Source organism: Eptatretus burgeri, chromosome 10 (assembly GCF_056783735.1).
Source record: "Eptatretus burgeri isolate ZD-2024b chromosome 10, Ebu_testis_v1, whole genome shotgun sequence".
Lineage (NCBI taxonomy): Eukaryota > Metazoa > Chordata > Myxini > Myxiniformes > Myxinidae > Eptatretus > Eptatretus burgeri.
In genome coordinates this window covers 30031248-30051057 of record NC_140970.1, presented here as the reverse complement: position 1 = coordinate 30051057, position 19810 = coordinate 30031248, and the positions used below count along the sequence as shown (strand labels likewise).

Genomic DNA, 19810 nt, shown 5'->3' with positions numbered 1-19810 from the left:
GGATATCACTTAAAACATGTAGAAATGCAAAAGAAAATTTTTTTTTCTCTAACAATTTTTTTGGGGGGTAACAATTTTTTTGGGGGGGGGGTTGGAAATCACTTAAAACATGTAGATATGCAAAAAAAAAATTTCTCTATTTTTTTGGGGGGGGGGGGTTGGAAATCACTTAAAACATGTAGAAATGCAAAAAAAAAAAATTCTCTATTTTTTTGGGGGGGGGTTGGAAATCACAAAACGTAGAAATGCAAAAAAAAAAATTTTTCTCCAACAATTTTTTTGGGGGGAGGGGGGGACCAAGTACAAAATTTAATGGCATGATCCTTGGACCATACCTAACCCCCCCCCCACCAAGTTTCGTCGAAATCCGTCGAGGAGTTTTTCCATAATACTGTTCACAAACAAACAAACAAACAAACAAACAAACAAACAGAAAGGGGTGAAAACAGTAACCTCCATCCATCTTCGAAGATGGTGGAGGTTAAAAATTCAGCAAACTGATCCTATTTGCACATCAATAGTTTACTAACCATTTGCATTGAAGTGTTTCTCCTCGGTTTCGACATATCTTATGTTTCAACCTACTGCGGTTATAATAGTTGATCGTCAGCTTCTATATGTCAATGCAAATTAAACCAGTCTCATTAGTGTGTAGATTATAGATCATGTTTATTAAGGTTGTCCAATGTCTGTTCAATGTTTTCATGATTGATCAATATATTATAGGCCATACAGGGGAGCTTTGAGCTACTCACTATGGCCTAAAATATTGTTACGGCTGTGGAAATTCGCAATACACCATAAAGGGTCCTTAGATCAGTTATGACGATAAATATGTGTGTAGTTAGATTTCCTCACCGTTGTTTTGAGGGAATTTCCATGTTCACAGGGCTGCGATCCTTTGAGTTAGCCCTTTTTCTTTTCTCTATCATTATTTTGGACCAATCATCCCCCAACAACCGAATCGCCACCACCAACATCACCCCCAAGCAACTACAACTCAAACACCACCACCTTCGCCTCTTTACCTCCACAACTCCACCCCGCAAACATCGCTTCACCGCCATTCTCAAACGACGCCCGTCAACAACCAAACTCCCACCACCTCCGCCTTTCTACCACACGCCGGGCCATGGGTTGTGAATTTGCTCCTTTCGCCTCAAGAATCAGATCAGGAATGCTTCACGCCCCCTTTTCATCCATCCAATGGCTGAGCATGGGGTGGCATAGCCCCGCCTCCGAACCCGCTGTGATCCAGAAATTTACAGACGCCCCTCCCCCGGGCTATATAAGCGCGAGCTCACGGAAGAAAAAAAGGTGCAGTACGTCGGCAGAGAACCAAGTGGGAGCAGTGGAGTGGCAGTGGCGGAGTGTCGGCAGAAGAAGTCAAGTCTGCAGTGTCGGCGGGGCATTCGAGTCGGGAGACGGAGCTCGCAGCCGACGGGAAAGGCAGATGGGGAGCGCCAGAGAGAGCTCGCCGACCACGCCAGGGGCACGAAGCCAGGCACAGCTACGCTGACATCGCGGCTTGCCCGCCATCGCACCACGAGGACGCGGGTAGGACCCTTCGGTCTCGTGGACCTGGCCGCTCCTCCAGGTTCCACTCGCATTAGGCCTACGGGCCCAGTCTGACTCCCTTGCCTTTGAGGGGGTCTTTCCTTTGCTTTTGTGTGAATGCGTGTTGTGGTGCCGTGTATTGTAAAGTAGAAACTGTTTAAGTGCATGTAAATAAACATTGCTTTATTTGGTTGTAATTCTTACTTTCATTGCTTTGCTTGTAAATTGCATTTCTACTGTATGGCTGTGAATACGTGCTCGCCTTGTCTGAGTGTGGAATAAATGTACTTGTTCAACTGTTCCCCGTTTTGTTGCGTCCTTTCCTTTGTTTGAAAGTTCCATCTTGCATCACGGAAGGAATTGGTAGAAGGGTGTAGCGGCGAGGTACGATCGCCCGGTTAACGACCCGCGCAGGTACTTAGGTAGGTCGAGTTTGGCGAACAACCCTATCCTGCGCGGGTGGCCGATTGGCACGATTGTGGTGGGGTCGAAAGACCCACCCGTGACTAGCTCCCGGCGATAGTTCCAAGGAGGGGCACGACTGAATTGTCCGTTCCGGTGGGCGACGTGGTCGCGATTCGAGTTACGTGCCCGATCGCACGCCGGGTGGACCGAAATTCGTAACAATATATTGATCAATCATGAAAACATTAATGAGACTGGTACTGATTCAATATGCTTCGACCTACTACAGAAAGCTACCCTCTATAATATACACATATTAATAGGAGGCCATAGGTTAGTCTGTAGATTATAGATCATATTTATTAAGGTTGTCCGTTGTCTGTTCAATGTTTTGATGATTGGTCAATATATTATTAATTATAGGCCATAAGGCCTATTATTATAGGGGGTAGCTGAAAGCTACTGCCATATGGCCTATAATAATACAAATATTATAAGCCATAGGGGGTTAGCTATACACATTACATTGATTATCATCAGATCATATGACATATGATATGATAATCATTCATGAGAATTGTGACACCTCGTACTCACTCACCTGATTGATTCGTGCTGCAGAGCTTATATTCGCTTGGTAGTGATAATGGACTGTTGTTAGTGAAATGAAAATCCTGTTCTTCTAATTAAGCTGTACAAAAATGTTGTTTCCAGCGAGAAATTCGGCACAAATTCTCATATATTCAATCTGTGAATTCGGATTGGTAACGCAACATGGCGACTTCAGTCGACAGAGGCCGTTGCTGGTCCAGGTTATTTTAAGAAGTCCGTGCTTTACCTACAACTTGTTCACAAATGTATACGCAGTTTCCGGTTACTTCGGCCTGGATTCGGAATCAGCGATCAAATAACGTAAATCACGATTAAAAATTATTTTTTGATGATGCGGGAGATATCTTTATTAAAATCAGTGGAGGAAATATGCACCATGTCTGATATTTGGGTCTTTCATGTCTCCGACGATGCCTTTATCTCCCGGCATGCATCATTCCCCATGACAAAAACCAGAAACAAAACAAAAACGGAAGCAAAAGGGTCATAGGCAACGACACGGATTCACAATTGGCAGGGTATTGTGTTGTTTTTGTTGTTTCCTATTCTCTCATGTGCACGCGTTAAGTAATATTCACAGGATAGAAACAAAACCCAATCGTGTTTATACACCGCACAGCGTTTAACAACAACCGAAAGCAAAAGGTCATAGCCAACGACACGGATTCCAAATAGGCAGGGGTATTGTGTTGTTGTTGTTGTTGTTGTTGTTGTTGTTTCCTATTCTCTCATGTGCACGCGTTAAGTATGAAGCTCACTGCGTTCGCTATAACTTACTCAACTTAATGAAAGCTCTGGGCTTGAATCTTCCCTGTCAGTCCATCAATGTGAGAAGAAATTGTGGATAGACAGGCACGAATGTCATGTTCTGTCTGGAGCCGAGATCTGTACTTTGTTTTTAAGGCTGTTAAGCAAGAGAATGCAGCTTCACAAGCATAGGTTGTTACAAATGGAAGCAATATTTTTATTGCTTCACCTGACAGTTCTTCATAGTCCTTTTCAGCGGACAGCCAAAAGGCCCTGAGAGATTGCTCTCTGAATTTTACCTTCAGGCTGCCATCACATGACAAATCCACCAGCTGATCTTGGACTCGGCAGCCAAGCTTTGTGTTTGAAACGACATCTTCGGAGAGCGGTGGACAGATCCACTGCCACTTGTCACCTGAAATGTCTCCGAAGTGGGTCTCAAATTGCGTATCCCAGGCAATAAGGTGAGCAGTCAAAAATGCTTTGATGCTGGGCAATCAAATTTCAGAATTACTGAGAAATTCCGTGAGCAGCGGAAACATTCCAGTAATTCCATTTTCCAAGCGAGTTCGCCACACACCCAGTTTCTTTATGAATCCCATCTCTTTGTCATTAAGCATCAAAATGTTTGAATCTTTGCCTTGCAATGAAAGGTTGAGATCATTGAGAAGGTTAAATATATCAGCTAAATATGCAAGTTTGGCAAGAAAGAGTTGGTCTTTGAATTGGCTAGCATGGCTGTAGCTCGCGTTTGTTAAGAATTCCTCCAGTTCCTTGTGCAGCTCAGATTCACGTTGCAATACTCGTCCACGTGACAGCCAGAGGATCTCGCTGTGCAGAAACAGGTGGACGTGATGAGCTCCCATTTCATTACATAGTGCAGCAAAAAGCCAGTTTATAGTTGTGGCTCCAAGTGGTGAGCTGCTGAGGCTTCTCTGTGCACAATGCAATGGGTTACTTGTACTGCTGGGGCAACTTGTTTTACTTGCTGAATCACACCTTTGTGCACTCCAGTCATTGAACGTCCATCCGTCGGTGCATATCCCGATACAATCCGACCACGCTGTTAGGGTTTCCTTTCTCAGGGTTTCCGTCTGTTGGGTGGTCGCTAGACTATTGGGTGGTCGCTCGACTACCGTTATTCTCAGGTTTTCCATCTGTCTGTATGTATGTAATGGACAGCTCTGGAGGCCAGAGGAGTCAACCGATTTTGATGAAACTTGACTGGTAGGTTCATACCAGGATCTAGTTGTATGCTTTTGAGCACCATTGCTATGGATGCTACCGTTGCCTAGCAACGGGACTTTGAAATTTTTCAAAAAAAATCGGGAAAATATTTTTATATTTTTTTTTTCGAAAATCAAAAATCGTCTTCCGCGCTTTTATGCGCACTATAATCAACCTCTTTTTCAAAAATTTTCAGCCCGATCCGTCAAAAACTGTATGACTAGTATGCAATTATATAGCGACCACCCATGTTGCCTACTGGCTTGTCTGTTTGTTTGTATGTAATGGACAGCTCTGGAGGCCAGAGGAGTCAACCGATTGTGATGAAACTTGACTGGTAGGTTCATACCAGGATCTAGTTGTATGATTTTGAGCACCGTTGCTATGGACACCACCGTTGCCTAGCAACGGGACTTTGAAATTATTTTTTTTCGAAAATCAAAAATTGGCTTCTGCGCTTTTATGCACACTATAATCAACCTCTTTGTCAAAAATTTTCAGCCCGATCCGTCAAAAACTGTATGACTAGTATGCAATTATATAGCGACCACCCATGTCGCCTACCAGCTTGTTTGTCTGTTTGTTTGTTTGTCCACGCAGAACGTGAGTCCGGTTTTTTTCTGAAACCCCTTGTCAGATTAATACGAAATTTTCACAATAGGAGCGACTGACGACTTATGTAGAATGTTTTAATGATAATTATGATGTCATAGGTCACATGGTGTGGCAGCCATGTTGGAAAGAATAAAAAACTTTGGACCTTTGTATCTGTGAAACCGCACACAGGAAAAAATTAGAACTTGGCACATGGCAAATACTCCTCATGGGGAATCAGGATGATTTTTTTGAGGTCATAGGTGCCTTCGTCATGACATCATAATGACATCATAATTGCAGACGTAGAACGCTACATCCGATCAGTAGGAAAATTTTTGTGGGTCTTCTCGTGATAAATTGGTCCACAGTAAAAAAAAAAAACATTGACTTTATCAGTCACGTGATTCAGCAGTCGTATTGTTTTTAAGAAGAAAAAACATTCAAAACTCTTCTTCTCTGAAATAGCTGAACAGATCAAGGCGAAACTTTACAGCTATGACCGCCTATCCATGAGGAACAAAATGATCCCACCTTTGACATCATAGATCACATGATTTGGCATCCATATTGGATTTACCCCAAAACCTTTTAAAAAAGTACATTCTTCTCCACAATAGCTGGACAGATCAAGGGGGAACGTCACACACCTTCCCCAAGCTTTGCGATTAACAGAGTATTCACGAATAATTGATAGGTCACCATGGTCTGGCATCCATATTGGATTGAACAAAAAAATTAAAAAAATTATTTCTCTTGAACTGCTTAATCGATCAACATGAAACTTCATGGTTATGATCTAGTAGTGACGGGGAATATATACTTTAAATTTCAACCTGATTGGATGCATGATCTGGCAGCCAGATTTATTTAATTTTTTGAATCTGGGTTATTATTTATTATATATATATATATTTTTTGGAATAAGGCTCATTTGGCTGTGCCTGGGTGGGTTTGAGGAGTAGCAGCTGAGACCCGAATCCTACCCAGATTCCTCCTGATAACTTCATCTTTGCTTTTTGCTTGCTTGGGTTCCTTCTGATGACTCCAATGCAGTACTGTGCCTACAGTATTTTGTCTTCCATTTGATTTAAATTGAATTTATTTAAATACTGTTCTGAATTCAATTAAATAATAATATACGTCATGGATCACAGTCAGGTGTCTGATCAAAGCGGGGTGTCTTGGTACCTGGTCATTACTACCAGCAGTTATAAAGTGGCAGTTCCAATTACGTAACACACCAGTAAACAAACACCACACAAAACTAGTCCTGGCGAGGGTCTGCAATCTCTGATTGCTCTTTTTGTTGTGAGTATATGTAACTATGGTTGCCCATTTGGCATCGTGGAAGCTTATTGAATTCGTACCTTGTACCATTTGTGTTGCTCGTATTTATTATTTACAAAACGGTGCATTCTATTATTTACAATTGTAAATTCATCATTGGTACAAGCCAAACTATTAAAGTCACATGGGGTTGCCATCACGTCCTATCATTAGTGGTTTCAGATGAGCCAAACCATTGGATTTCAGGTGCGAAGATCATCTTCCCACCAACGGTTGTTAATTCGGCATATGAGATCACCAAGTCATTCGACGGCGGATCCCTGCACCTACGAGGAGGTTAATGAGCAACCATCTCGTATGTCTTGTGTCCGTTGAGTTGCCATATGGCTAGCTGTACTCCACCAACCTTAGCTAGGGATTGAGGTCACTGCCCCCTGTACGTTAGAGCAGAAATTTGGGATTTGTTCAGGGTGCTTCAACTCTTTTTGTGAAGGACACCGTGGTATCTTTAACGTCCACCAATTAATGCCGGCAGATGGAATTCCCAGTTTACTGTTCATTGTGGGGATGAAGCCATTATATAAAATCTTAACGTTGACGTACCAGGAGCTATTAGATTGTTTTGAAGATTGTGGTGAGGTGCTCAAATTTATGAGCTTGAACTATTCTGGGTAAAGTTGCAAAGACTTGAGAGAAAGAACTGCAGGATTCAGGCAGAGATCTCTAATGGGGCAACATCTTCAAGCACCATCCAAAAGAAAGAAGTAGAACAGTCACGTAAGTTTGCAAAAGTTTAAATTAACACAGGGCTTGGATGTCCATTTTGAACTGATCACCCAAATAAACAGTTCATCAAAGACATTCAAACGGAGCAGCATCCAGATGATGTCCAGAGAGCATTAGCATGGAGAGGGATGTCTATTTATCAAAGGATAAATATAGAGAAAGAGAGACAGTGACAGATGCACGGACTCATGTCTCCTACTGCAAAGCCCCTCAGAATTCCACATCGGTCACTGTGTGTAAAAAGCCAGGCACATTGAACGCTTCGTCTCTACGGCGAAGACTATGGACGAAAGGAAAAGTTTCCTGAACCACGTTTCCTGCAGACTACTTCAGATCTCTCCATCTTACATGTTCTTACACATCGTCAGTCTATACCTTACATTCATGAAAAGCAGGAGTAGATTGTATCAAGACGGAATTACAAAAAGGGACAATGTCGAAGAGATGGTGAGTGAGCTGATGGTGCTGAGGATGTGATGTGCATGTCAGTCATGATCGGTGCATCGTGGAAACGGCTAAAAAGGGGATGAAGAATAATTAAGAGGGTGCCTTACATGGGGAGGAGAGCAAAGATACGTTAAGGGAAATACTGGAAGAAGGGGAAATAGGAAGTTTGAATCAAAACAGTGTTGGGAATGCAGATGAATCCTGAACCTGAAGGGGTCTCCAATGGGGTTGTCGAGGAGGGGGAGGAAAACAGTGGGGCAGCACAGGGACATCATCAGGGTATACCAGGAAATACAATTGCAACTTTAACACAGGAGGAAGCTATTTCACCCATCATGCCTGCACTACAACACCATCTTCATTCAATCAATCAGTTTATCCATTTAAATTTAGGATGAGATGAGACGTATCATATTATTTACAGAGTGTGGGTGCTGTTGAAGCAGTTTCCTGGCAAAGGTTATGCTGAGTGGTTTGCCGTTACCTTCCGAGCAGTCAGTCAGGGCAGGAATTTGTTCAGTGTGCCAGTGATAGCTATCCTACCCTTTGCAAAGGACACCGTGGAGTCTTCACTCCTCAATGCCCAGGAAACTAATGCTAGAAGAACAGACGCCAGTCATTCATCCGAGGAGCGGCTCACACATTGACAGCTCACCCTGTTATGAAACACCATGATGATAGTTTACTGCTGCATCCAGATTCGAACCCAGGCTACTAGCCTATATAGAGCGTGTCCATAAAGTCCTTGTGATAATTTTAACTTTTATTGACTTTGATGTACACAAAATAAAAACTAGAACGTCACTCAGTGGAGTGCATATACTTAAGCCAGGCTGAATGGTTTACATTTTGTATCCCACCGATAGACCGAATCAGGATCCGAACCAAAATCAAATCGGCTTGTTCTTGTCACCTAACCAACTCATCCACAACGTTTTCAAATATCATGCTATATTTCGTTTGTGACCCCACATCTCAATGGTAAGGAATCACATTACACATTCTCGTATCCAGATACGGATCTTCACCAAAATCTAATCATTCGTGCTTGTCACACACCCAACCTCTCCACCAAATTTCATCTGAATCCATCCACAACTTTTTGACATATCCTGTTCACAGACAAGGAGACACACAAACAAACAGACAGGAGTGAAAACATAACCTCCACCCACGTTCTGTAGTGGAAGTAATTATGTCTGACAAATATCGAATACAATAAGATATCTCACCTATGTGTTCACGTTCCATATTATAGTCTTATGGTCTTATGACAAGCTATATCCCTATTCTTCATTGCATGGCCCACGAGCCACTGGTGGCCCCTGGTGGCCTCAAGCGCGGCCCCTGATGTGCGGCCGATAATACACAACTGTGGAAGCACCCCATCATAATCGGCCATAAATGCTATAAAATTGACCCAATGGTTTCAAATGAGTGTTCCAACGTGAAGCATAAAACTAACATAACTACATCAGGATATGGTTGCAGTACACACAAATTATACTTGCATTCCAGTTAACCACAACAAAGAAGGGTATGTGGAGGCAGGGCCTAATGGCAGGCATAATGGAGTCCTGCAGGCAGTGTGGTAGCTCTCACACTGATGGCTCCACAGCGAGATTGCAGCAAGTGTCGCATTGACCGTGTAATCACACAGCTCAGATTTCTCCCTGTGTGAGTTATATGTTTAGAGATAAGTTGTATGTAATATGTGCATTGAGAAGGTGGTGAGTGTTAACCTTTAAGATAGTCAGAGTAAGGTTGTGTTGTGTAAAACCTCCTGTTTGAAAGGTGAGGCCAGGTGGAGTGGTTGTGAAGCAACAACACAAGGAGAGTGTTGGCATGCGTACGTCGGCTATGGCGGCAGGATGCGCTGTTGAAGCCGATCGTGAGAACTCAACCACTCATGCAGCAAAAATGGAGGTCAGGCAGGAGTATCAGTTCATGGATTGTTATTAAAATAAAAGCCACAAGAAATGGTCAATAAGCAGTGCACAATAAACAACAAACAATATTCCCTCAAATTACCCACAATGTGATCCCAAGTGACGCAGATTTGTGAACAGTTCTTATCTTAGCGCCCGTTCACTCACTCGACAAAAACACTTCACAAGGAATACAAAAACAACATAAAGAGATCGCTTTCAAACCCGGAGGCAAGCTGTGCAGAAGTGCTGGAGCAGAATTTGACTCATCAGCAGCTCTCTGGTGCAATCCGGCATAACCATCGCTCCCCTCAAAGCCCTCTTTGCTTTGGGGGAAATAAATGTTCACAGCTCTGGCACACTAAGCTCTGCAAACTCAGATATTCAGGCATTCTCCTCTCTTCTGCAGGAACAGCTGTCTCTCCTCCAGTGCAACAGTCACTCTCTTCAAAGCTCTCTCTCTCTCTCTCTCTCTCTCTCTCTCTCTCTCTCTCTCTCTCTCTCTCTCTCTCTCTCTCTCTCTGTCTCTGTCTCTGTCTCTGTCTCTGTCTCTGTCTCTGTCTCTGTCTCTGTCTCTGTCTCTGTCTCTGTCTCTGTCTCTGTCTCTGTCTCTGTCTCTGTCTCTGTCTCTGTCTCTGTCTCTGTCTCTGTCTCTGTCTCTGTCTCTGTCTCTGTCTCTGTCTCTCTGTCTCTCTGTGTGTGTCTCTCTCTCTCTCTCTCTCTCTCTCTCTCTCTCTCTCTCTCTCTCTCTCTCTCTCTCTCTCTCTCTCTCTCTCTCTCTCTCTCTCTCTCTCTCTCTCTCTCTCTCTCTCTCTCTCTCTCTCTCTCTCTCTCTCTCCACATGAGCAACTGACAAACCTCGAGCTGTGCCGTGTGAGGGAGCTCCCTTGGTGAAGCAATTGCAGACTTCTTCAATGCTGTTTTACCTTGGCAATCAGCTCCTGCGGTGAGGCTCATGGCCGACTTTCTCGATGCAGATACATCACACCTGCACATTCTCTTTGATGGGATGATGCCCTTTTTAAAGGGGAACCCAAACAATTTTTTTTTCATGAAAACCATTGAGAATCATTAATCACGGTCTAATTATTTTAAGGGAAAAAAATAATTGAAGTTTTTTTTTTGCCAATCATGAAGTGTCAAAAAACAGCCCTGGAGTGTTGATTTTCAATTTTGCCAGTGACTCACACATTGAACCCACTTTGATCCAAACGGCGGCTTTACGTAGAGAAACAGTGCATTTCGAGCTCAGATTCCGATACTGATTCCACCATCATTAGTAACTCTGAAGATTCTCAGTATGTTGAAGCTGATGCGGGATTTTGAAGAAAGAGTTGGATTTAAAATTAGTAATCGAAACGCTTTTGTGGGAATTGTGCAGCTGTATCATTTCAAACCTTATGCGAGTGATGACGCATATCCATTGCCAAATAGTACATCATGCTTATCTAAACAAATGCTCAGAAAAAAACTATCGTTCGACTAAACAGTTTTATTAACCCCTAAAGATCATTCCCACAGCTATAATGGATCCCCACTATAATTCATGGACCAGTGTTTGTGTGTTTGTTTGTTTATTTGTTTGTTGTACTCCTCTTACAGTTCTGGTCTGGTTACATCCAGACTTGCTACATAGGATCAGCATGACCCCAATTAATGTATAGGCGTCGTTTTATCTTTGCCGGTGCTCTTGGGGGGGGGGGGCAGAGGGGTGGATTGGGACGTAAATTCTCTTTGTAAAAGTATATCATGTAACGCCACTCGAGGTGGGGAAGAGTATTACAAGTATCCACAATTTACAGTCCAGTATTCCTATCCGCACATTTTCCAATGCAGTGAGGTGTTTTGAATCATAAGCAGTAGGTATGTTTTGCTTCATGCACTTTACCTGGGTGGTTGTTGTTGTTACTCCGTGGGGTCTTCCTCCCCACTGGGTCTAGGCGCCGCTGGCATTCTCTCTTTTCTTGTGTACAGTTCATTTGAACGTCTATTTCTCCATTATTCGTGAACAGAATTCGATGAAAATTGACAGGCATATACTAGACACATATGTGCAGGCATTAACTGAGCCCAAAGTGCGATTGCGGCCCTTTGGGCCGAGGAACGGCCCATTTTGGCCCATTTTCTTAAAAATCGTTATTTCTCGGTTATTAGTGAACGGAACCGAAACAAACTTGACAGGTATATTTTAGAGACCATTCCCCAAGCTTTAATTGAGCCCAAAGTGCGATTCCTGCCCTTTGGGTCAACAAACAGCCCTCTTGGTCTATTTTTAAAAAAATTGCTATTTCTCAGTTGTTCATAAACGGAACCGAACCAAACTTGACAGGTATATTCTAGAGATCATTCTTCAGGCAATAACTGAGCCCAAAGTGCGACTCCGGCCCTTTGGGCCGAGAAACGGCCCTTTCGACCCATTTTCTTTAAACTGTTATTTCTCAGTTATTAGTGGACGGAACCGAACCAAACTTGACAGATATATTCTTGAGACCATTCCCCAGGCAATAACTGAGTCCAAAGTGCCAAGAAAAGGCCCTTTCGGCCAATTTTCTAAAACAAGCTCAAATGAGCTAAGATCCTCCTCCTCTTAATGATGACGTCATAAAAACGAATATGACATTGTGATGTATCAGGTTTGTGATAAATTATCTGTGCTAATGCCCGGCTTGATTCCCGCAAACAAAATTCAAACAGCTTGCCTAGTTTCGGAGATAATGGTAGAAGCGATTTCCATTAGCGGTGATATTATGACATCAACTTTTTTTCTAGGAAGAATTTCCAAAATCGGAGATGGTTACTCCCTGCACGTGGGCTTTCTGCATATACATGGCAAGTTTCACGAAGATCCGATGAAAACTCTGGATTGTGAAACAAAAAATGTAAAAAAAATAGGAATGACATCATAAAAATTGATATGACGTCATAGTGATGTATCATCATATCAGTATTAACTCGGGGGGGGGGGGATGGACACTTATCCAATGAAGATATTCTGGTTTTGTATTTTTAATTAATTTTCTAATATTTGTAGAATTTGTTTTTCACTTGGAAGTTGTGGGTTACGATATGTAAATAAACGTGGAAAAAGTCTGATTTAATGCAATTTAACTCCAGGCTATAAAGGCAACAAAAGGTGCAAATTTTGAAAGGGGGTGTCGACCTTTGGTCGGAACTGTATATCAATACACAAAATTGGGTGCGATCCTTTTATCTGGTATGCAATGTTATGATGATGATATGCTAGGTGGTCATATTTGAGCCATAATTGAATAATCAATAGTCAATAGTTGTATATTAATCAGCTGTCAGGATTCAAACCTTGCTTTAAAATGTTGCTTTAAATGTATCATGCTGTTTTCACTATGTCTTTGATAACCCTTTATGGCTCTGCAGCTGCACAACAGCATGTCCTTGGGAAAACTGTGTATGCTGATATCCCACACATTCCTGTTCTTAGTCATCACCAGAGTTTCGCCTTTGCTATCAGCAGGTGCCAGTGTAGGGGTGTAGGAGTCTTCGAAAGTTATTAGTTTGCAAGATGAACTGTTGGGTTGCGAATCTGAGGATTGACTGATTCAACTTCCCTGAGGGCCCCTAGGGAGCGGGGAAAGAAGCCCACTGCCGCATTTATTTCTTTATTTCTTTATCCCTTAGCACACACTTATAGTCCACACCCAGTTTTGCTTTTGTGTGATTATATATACAACTGTTTTGAAGTAAAAATCTCAATGTGGTCCGGGGGCACCTGACTGAAGGGCCTTTGGGCTGCATTCCGCATGCGTAGTACCATCTTCTGAAATAAATCGTATCATTCGAGAACCCTCATTCGACTCTGTCATTACTCGGCCGGGTGAAGAGTCATAACAATTGGCGACGAGGATGGGATTCGACTGATGCTGGCGGTGTGGACGGCGGGACTCCACTTGGTGTACAGCGATCGCAAGGGTTCAGCTAAAGGTACGTGGAAATTGCACGTATAGGGCACCTAAGACAGGGAGCCCTAGTTAGGTGAAAACTGTACACTTGGTGGGCAGTGCCCCGCTGGACGCAGCTCCAGGATCTGCTCGGATCAAGAACAGTAACGGTAAAACATATGAGGTGATTCGAATGCGGTTTGTTTGAAGGGCACAAAGAGGGCTGGCAGGCCGTATGTTAGAACCGGTAAGGGTCGAGGATAAAGGTATCCGTGTGAAATAAGGAGGAAACAGGTTGGAATCCTGTACCATAGAGAGGGAAGGTTAGAGGCCTTCATTGGGCTTTGAGGCTATTAGGCGGCGGGTTGAAAGGGATTTCGGTCCCGGTGTAAAAGGAGAAACGAGTTACAGCTATTAGGCGGCTGATTGAAAGGGATTTCGGTCCCGGTGTAAAAGGAGAAACGATTTACAGCTATTAGGCGGTTGGTAAGATAAGAACAAAAGATGGGGAATAACTCTGCAAAGAACATAGAGTTACCCAAAGGAACAACACTTAAAGTTATCGGTGAAAGTGGAAAACACTGGAGAGCGTTTGCAGCGTGGCTAACGGAGTCACAAAGTGAGACAGGACGTAAGCGATTCGATTCAGAGGGAATCTTGAACCAACGGGAAAAAAACACAAGGTTAATGAGCCAGGAGAAGGGCTGTTTGTAGAGTTACCTATTTGGATGTATTTGTGAATACAATGTGGTGGGGAAGGTTGAGTTTTGTGCTAGACGTAAGTTGAGTGTTCCAACCTGGAACTTGTATGTGTGGAACAACTTGTATGTTTGTATGGAGATAATGATTGGTCGTCATCGTTAATGTGAAGACTTTTGACGAGGTGAATTGCGCACACCAAATCCGGAGGAAGGACGATGATGACCGATTCTGCACGTGTTGTTAATTCATAGTGATGGGCAAATGTCATTGAGAGAGAGTGTGTGTGTGTGTGTGTGTGTGTGTGTGTGTGTGTGTGTGGGTGTGTGTGCGTGTGTGTGTGTGTGTGTGTGTGTGTGTGTGTGTGTGTGTGTGTGTGTGTGTGTGTGTGTGTGAACTCGATGGGGAATTGAATAATTAAAACCACTTCAGCAGACAGTTTGGGGATTATGTGTGAGAATTCCCTACAGTACTCGTGCTGTGGGATGTCAAATGGACCAACGTTCGGGTTTTCTCATGGTCCGATAAACTCTGTATGCTGTTTTGGCTTTGAACACTGTACGTGATACGTGATAAATGGATGGTCTCCACGGAGCATCATTTTGATTTCAAATTCAAATTCAGTTCTGTTTCCACTTTGCATGTTTCGTAAGGCTGATCGACGTTACGGGTTCGTTTTAACGTCAGTTTCAATTCTGGTTTCATTGTTGGGGTCATTAAGCATGTTTTATACTTGATTTTCGTAAATCTGGGAAAAAACTTATTTTATGGGGTTTTGCGAGTCACATGACGTGCCGTCGGATTTAACGGGCGCGACGAAAGCACGAAATCGTCCCGTCGAAGGACAGCTTATCGTGAGGGTTTACGAGATGGATTAGCACATTTTACAAAGTTTGGGGACGCCCTTCTTAGGATTCTGTAAAAATTCCGATTTAAAACGAACGTATTTGAGATGTCGTCAAATATTTGTTACGTGAGTTTGATCGTAAAAACCAACGCGCTGATAAGATGTATTGCTCATGTGAGTGCGTGATGACGTAATCACGCATGGGCCCAGCGCGCTTTGTCAAACTTGAAAGTGCAATTAACACCCTGCTGTGAACGTGCCTGCTTGTCGGAGCAATGTACGAGAATTTCTCGAGGCGGCTGATTTTGAATATGGTGGACAAACTAGATTTTAAAGAGATAGCTTTGTGGTAAAATTAATTAATATGGACATTGACGTTTCAAAGGATCGCTCGATTTTGTGTTTCGAGGAGAGTGCACGCGCTATCGGTACATAGAAGCGACAATACTTTGAAACAAGGCTGTGATATATGTTTGTTCCGGTTGTTGTTGTTGTTGTTGTTGTTGTTGATTGGGCTTCGTGACCGAAAAAGGGAAAAAAATAGCCGCGGGAGAGACGCGGGACCGAGGGATTTAGGATAGATGGAAAGGGGGATTTAAATGCTTTGAACAAGGAACGGATTTTATTTAAAGTGGGTTTATCTTTTTAGCCGCGTCTTGCGTAGCGAACGCCGGCTCTAAGAGAGTTCCGCGTTGTTCTTATTATTATTATTATTATTCTGGTAAAGACAAAACCTTTAGGACGTGGCTCTTGGACACATTTGTCCTTGTTTACATGTCAGACATCCAAGAACAAGGACGTTTGGTAGGCTACGCACTGATGAGGATAGCTGTGTTTTTGGGAAAAATTACGGGCGGAGCTCGTGCTGTTTGAACACGCAGCCATCGTGGGCCTTGACGAGGGAGCGTTTCGATTCTCTGCCTGTCGGGGTCGAGCTGTTTGTCTGGAAGCGGACAGAAAAGCATGTCTGTTGTCTTTATATGAGCCTCTATCTGTCAGGATAAATTCATTGGATTTGGGAAGCATAAGCGGAATTAAAGGGATGTAGAGGAACGGTTGCTTAGCAACGACATCGATCTGGAAGGAATGGAATGGAATTGGCTTTGCACTGCACTCACTGTCGACTACGATGAAACAGGGCAGGATTATGAATACGTGGCCAAAGCACATAGAGATTACACCGTCAAACGCTCTCTGATGACAACCAACCGATGGATCGGGAAGGAAGGAGCGGCGGTGGAGGTGAAACAAGCCGCCAGAGAGCGCGAACTAATGAAGCACAGAGAAGGACTAACACCGCACATCTCAATGGCAGTTAGTAACGGACATAGTGCAGGGGAGTTAGGAAGAATGGTGAACAGATTGAGATGCGCCCCAGAACCACAAGATGGGGCAACGAACACCAGAACACTTTACTGGCCGTCAGACAAGGAGATGGATGGAAGGTATGCTTGCCTGATCAAAATCTACAGTAGTGTACAGTAAGGTCTTCGGCCTTCACATCCACTCACCACGCACCCAGAGCAACTTCCAGTCCTGCAAGCTCTTGTCATGGTTGGAGCCTCATACGGAGGTATCATTTAAAAATAATCTTGCAGTTGTTGTTGTTGCAAATAATAATGTTGCAGTTGACTGCAGTGTTCAGTGCAGTGGCATGCTGTAAACCTTGTAGTAACGGAGACAGTGACAGAACCTTTGACGACACAACATGCAACTCCCACACTACTCCTTTGTGGGGGGACCTATCACTAGGCAACACACTAACACACTCAAGCCAAAGAAACCGTATACACCTCCGTGGCAAAGGGGGACACGGAAATGAACCAGTACCAACCCCACAGCGACAGAGGAGGGGAGCGGCTGGAGAAAGAATGGAAGCAGGTGAATACGCAAGGTTGGGGAAAACATACAACCAAGAACTAGATAAGGTAAAGATATTTTCAAAGGAACCTGGCAAGACCGCAACACTCATTTCCAGAGGGCTGACAACCATCCAGCCACAGCAGCTCATAGAACTGTCTTGCGTCCAAGCCGAGGAAACTTATGATTTGATAGAACGAAACGAGGAAATAAAATCGATTCGATGGTCTTATGCTGTGACAAAACCTGTTGGGAGGGGGGGACGTCAGAAAATGCAGAAAAGACAGAAGTGGCTTGGCAGAACAAAACGCAAGACAAAACCCAGCGGGGGCACTTTGCACAAATAGGATTCATATGGGGTCAACACGCATCTCTAATTATCCAAGTTCCATGGGCCCCTAAAGAACCCTTTTGGAGTATAGTTGTGAAATCTTGTGAAAATACAGTAACCTCCCGGAGAAGAACACATTTCACTTATAGGTGTTTTCACCTATAAGGCTTGAAGCTCTCACGAGCGGTCGAGTGGAACGCAAGGAGGGTTACGCAGGGTGGAGATCTATATTTCATGACTGGGGAGACTGGTTACTGTGCCTGGTAGGGGCAGCAATCCTAATCATCATGGGAATCATTTTTGGAGTATTTCTGATCAAACGTCTCATTTCCATTTGTCTAAAGAAATGCTGTGAAGCCTCACCCCTCACCCAGGCCATCATAATAATTAACAGCGAACTCATGGAGGAAGACCCCGAGGACCTCTGTATGGGGCCACAACCAGACACGACCCCCACCAGCTGAGGAGCCAACAAGGTGTTCTGGCGGAGGGCGCCCTGGGGAAGACTCTTCCAGGTATTACTGATTACTCAACGAACTTTCAAGTGAAAAGGTAAGCCAAACATGGACTCACGCATCTCACTACACACGAAGATACAGGAAGTTGTAACAAGAAAGAAAGGAAATCTACAAGTAAAATGCTGATGGAGGTTTATGATAGATGTGGCAGTGTTTTGACTAGCATATGCATAATCGTGGAAAATGGACAATACCAGGTAGTGAAGGCATGTATGGAAAATACTTGTATGACCCTTATATGTAAATATGCATCTCATGAGACTCTTTTGTCTTCTAGCGCAAGTTGAGAAAGGAGCTTACACCATGCCTTGAGCGCTCACAGTGCTGCTCACCCATTATTACATTTGCATATTGTAAATATTATTGTTGTAATTAGGGTCGAGTATAATTGCCTAAATAATAATGTTGCTGTTAATATTGTATAGACTTGTAGTGCCTTTAATATTGTGTGGACTTAACATCAAATTTGTATATGACAACTTAATGGGAGACTTGTGGCAGTGGGCAAGACAAAAGACAACAGAAGCTAACCTGAACCACCGGCAGTTGGGGACTTCTCATTTGGGGAATGTTGATGGCTATCCACGGCATTTGCAAATCCCGTTTGGCAGGCACGGGGGCCTAGGGGTAGCTGCTACAGGAACCAAAGAGGGATCCACTCGGTTGGTGAGTATCAGGTATGGCTGGGTATGGTCAAATATGACCAAGGAGGGAACTGTTATGATGATTATATGCTAGGTGGTCATATTTGAGCCATAATTGAATAATCAATCGTCAATAGTTGTATATTTATCAGCTGTCAGGATTCAAACCTTGCTTTAAAATGTTGCTTTAAATGTATCATGCTGTTTTCACTATGTCTTTGATAACCCTTTATGGCTCTGCAGCTGCACAACAGCATGTCCTTGGGAAAACTGTGTATGCTGATATCCCACACATTCCTGTTCTTAGTCATCACCAGAGTTTCGCCTTTGCTATCAGCAGGTGCCAGTGTAGGGGTGTAGGAGTCTTAGAAAGTTATTAGTTTGCAAGATGAACTGTTGGGTTGCGAATCTGAGGATTGACTGATTCAACTTCCCTGAGGGCCCCTAGGGAGGGGGGAAAGAAGCCCACTGCCGCATTTATTTCTTTATTTCTTTATCCCTTAGCACACACTTATAGTCCACACCCAGTTTTGCTTTTGTGTGATTATATATACAACTGTTTTGAAGTAAAAATCTCAATGTGGTCCGGGGGCACCTGACTGAAGGGCCTTTGGGCTGCATTCCGCATGCGTAGTGCCATCTTCTGAAATAAATCGTATCATTCGAGAACCCTCATTCGACTCTGTCATTACTCGGCCGGGTGAAGAGTCATAACATGCAAGACATACACGACATAAGAATCGTTTCAATGACCTCTGGAATGACCCTTGAGTATTATTGGTGGTCTAACCTTCCGATGCTCAGACGTGTGTTCCATTAGAAAACAGCTTGCTATCGCTTGCCAAGTGGCTTGCTTGATTCAAAGTGCTCAAGCAAGCACTCCGACGGAACGGCGTATTCTGCAATGCTTAACAACATAGCAGTCTCCATTTAAACAATGCCAATGTGTAACTCGAGGAAATGTTGTCCACGCCGTCGTTTTCAGTTCTACTCGTGACAACTTCCCCAATCAAATTTATTGTGTTAGCCATGTCATCAAGAACACAAAGTTAGGATCAACTATTTTATTGCCATCGCATTATCACAGTTAAACCTAAACTCCTAAAAAGTTATTCCTATAACTCGGTGAAATTTCTAAGGTTAGGGTTTGGGTCAAGGATCACTGATCACTGAAGACTACATAATCGGTGTGTTTCTTTGTTCGTTTGCTCTGCCACTGAAGGTGTTTTCACCCCTGTCTTGTTTGTGACTTGCGAATATCAAAGATGTTTCATCTATATTTGTTGGTCGCATGCGTTATTCTGTCTTTCTGTTTGTTTGTATGTCAATCGCCAACAGGTCAAATTTTTAAACCAATCTTCACGAAACTTCATGAAATAGTAGAGTTGGTCAAAAGCAAGAAGC

The 19810-nt window shown here is 43.3% G+C and overlaps 1 long non-coding RNA gene across 2 annotated transcripts in view; it reads left to right on the top strand.

The window, feature by feature from the left end:
* The window catches only part of LOC147018204 (uncharacterized), a 55059-nt gene extending 35980 nt beyond the window's left edge, over window positions 1–19079 (top strand). For both annotated transcript variants that reach the window (XR_015062315.1, XR_015062314.1), the window contains exons 4-5: window positions 3627–3785; window positions 12363–19079. This is a non-coding gene — a long non-coding RNA (uncharacterized LOC147018204). The remainder of the gene's footprint in view (window positions 1–3626; window positions 3786–12362) is intronic.
* The last annotated feature ends 731 nt before the right edge of the window (window positions 19080–19810 follow it).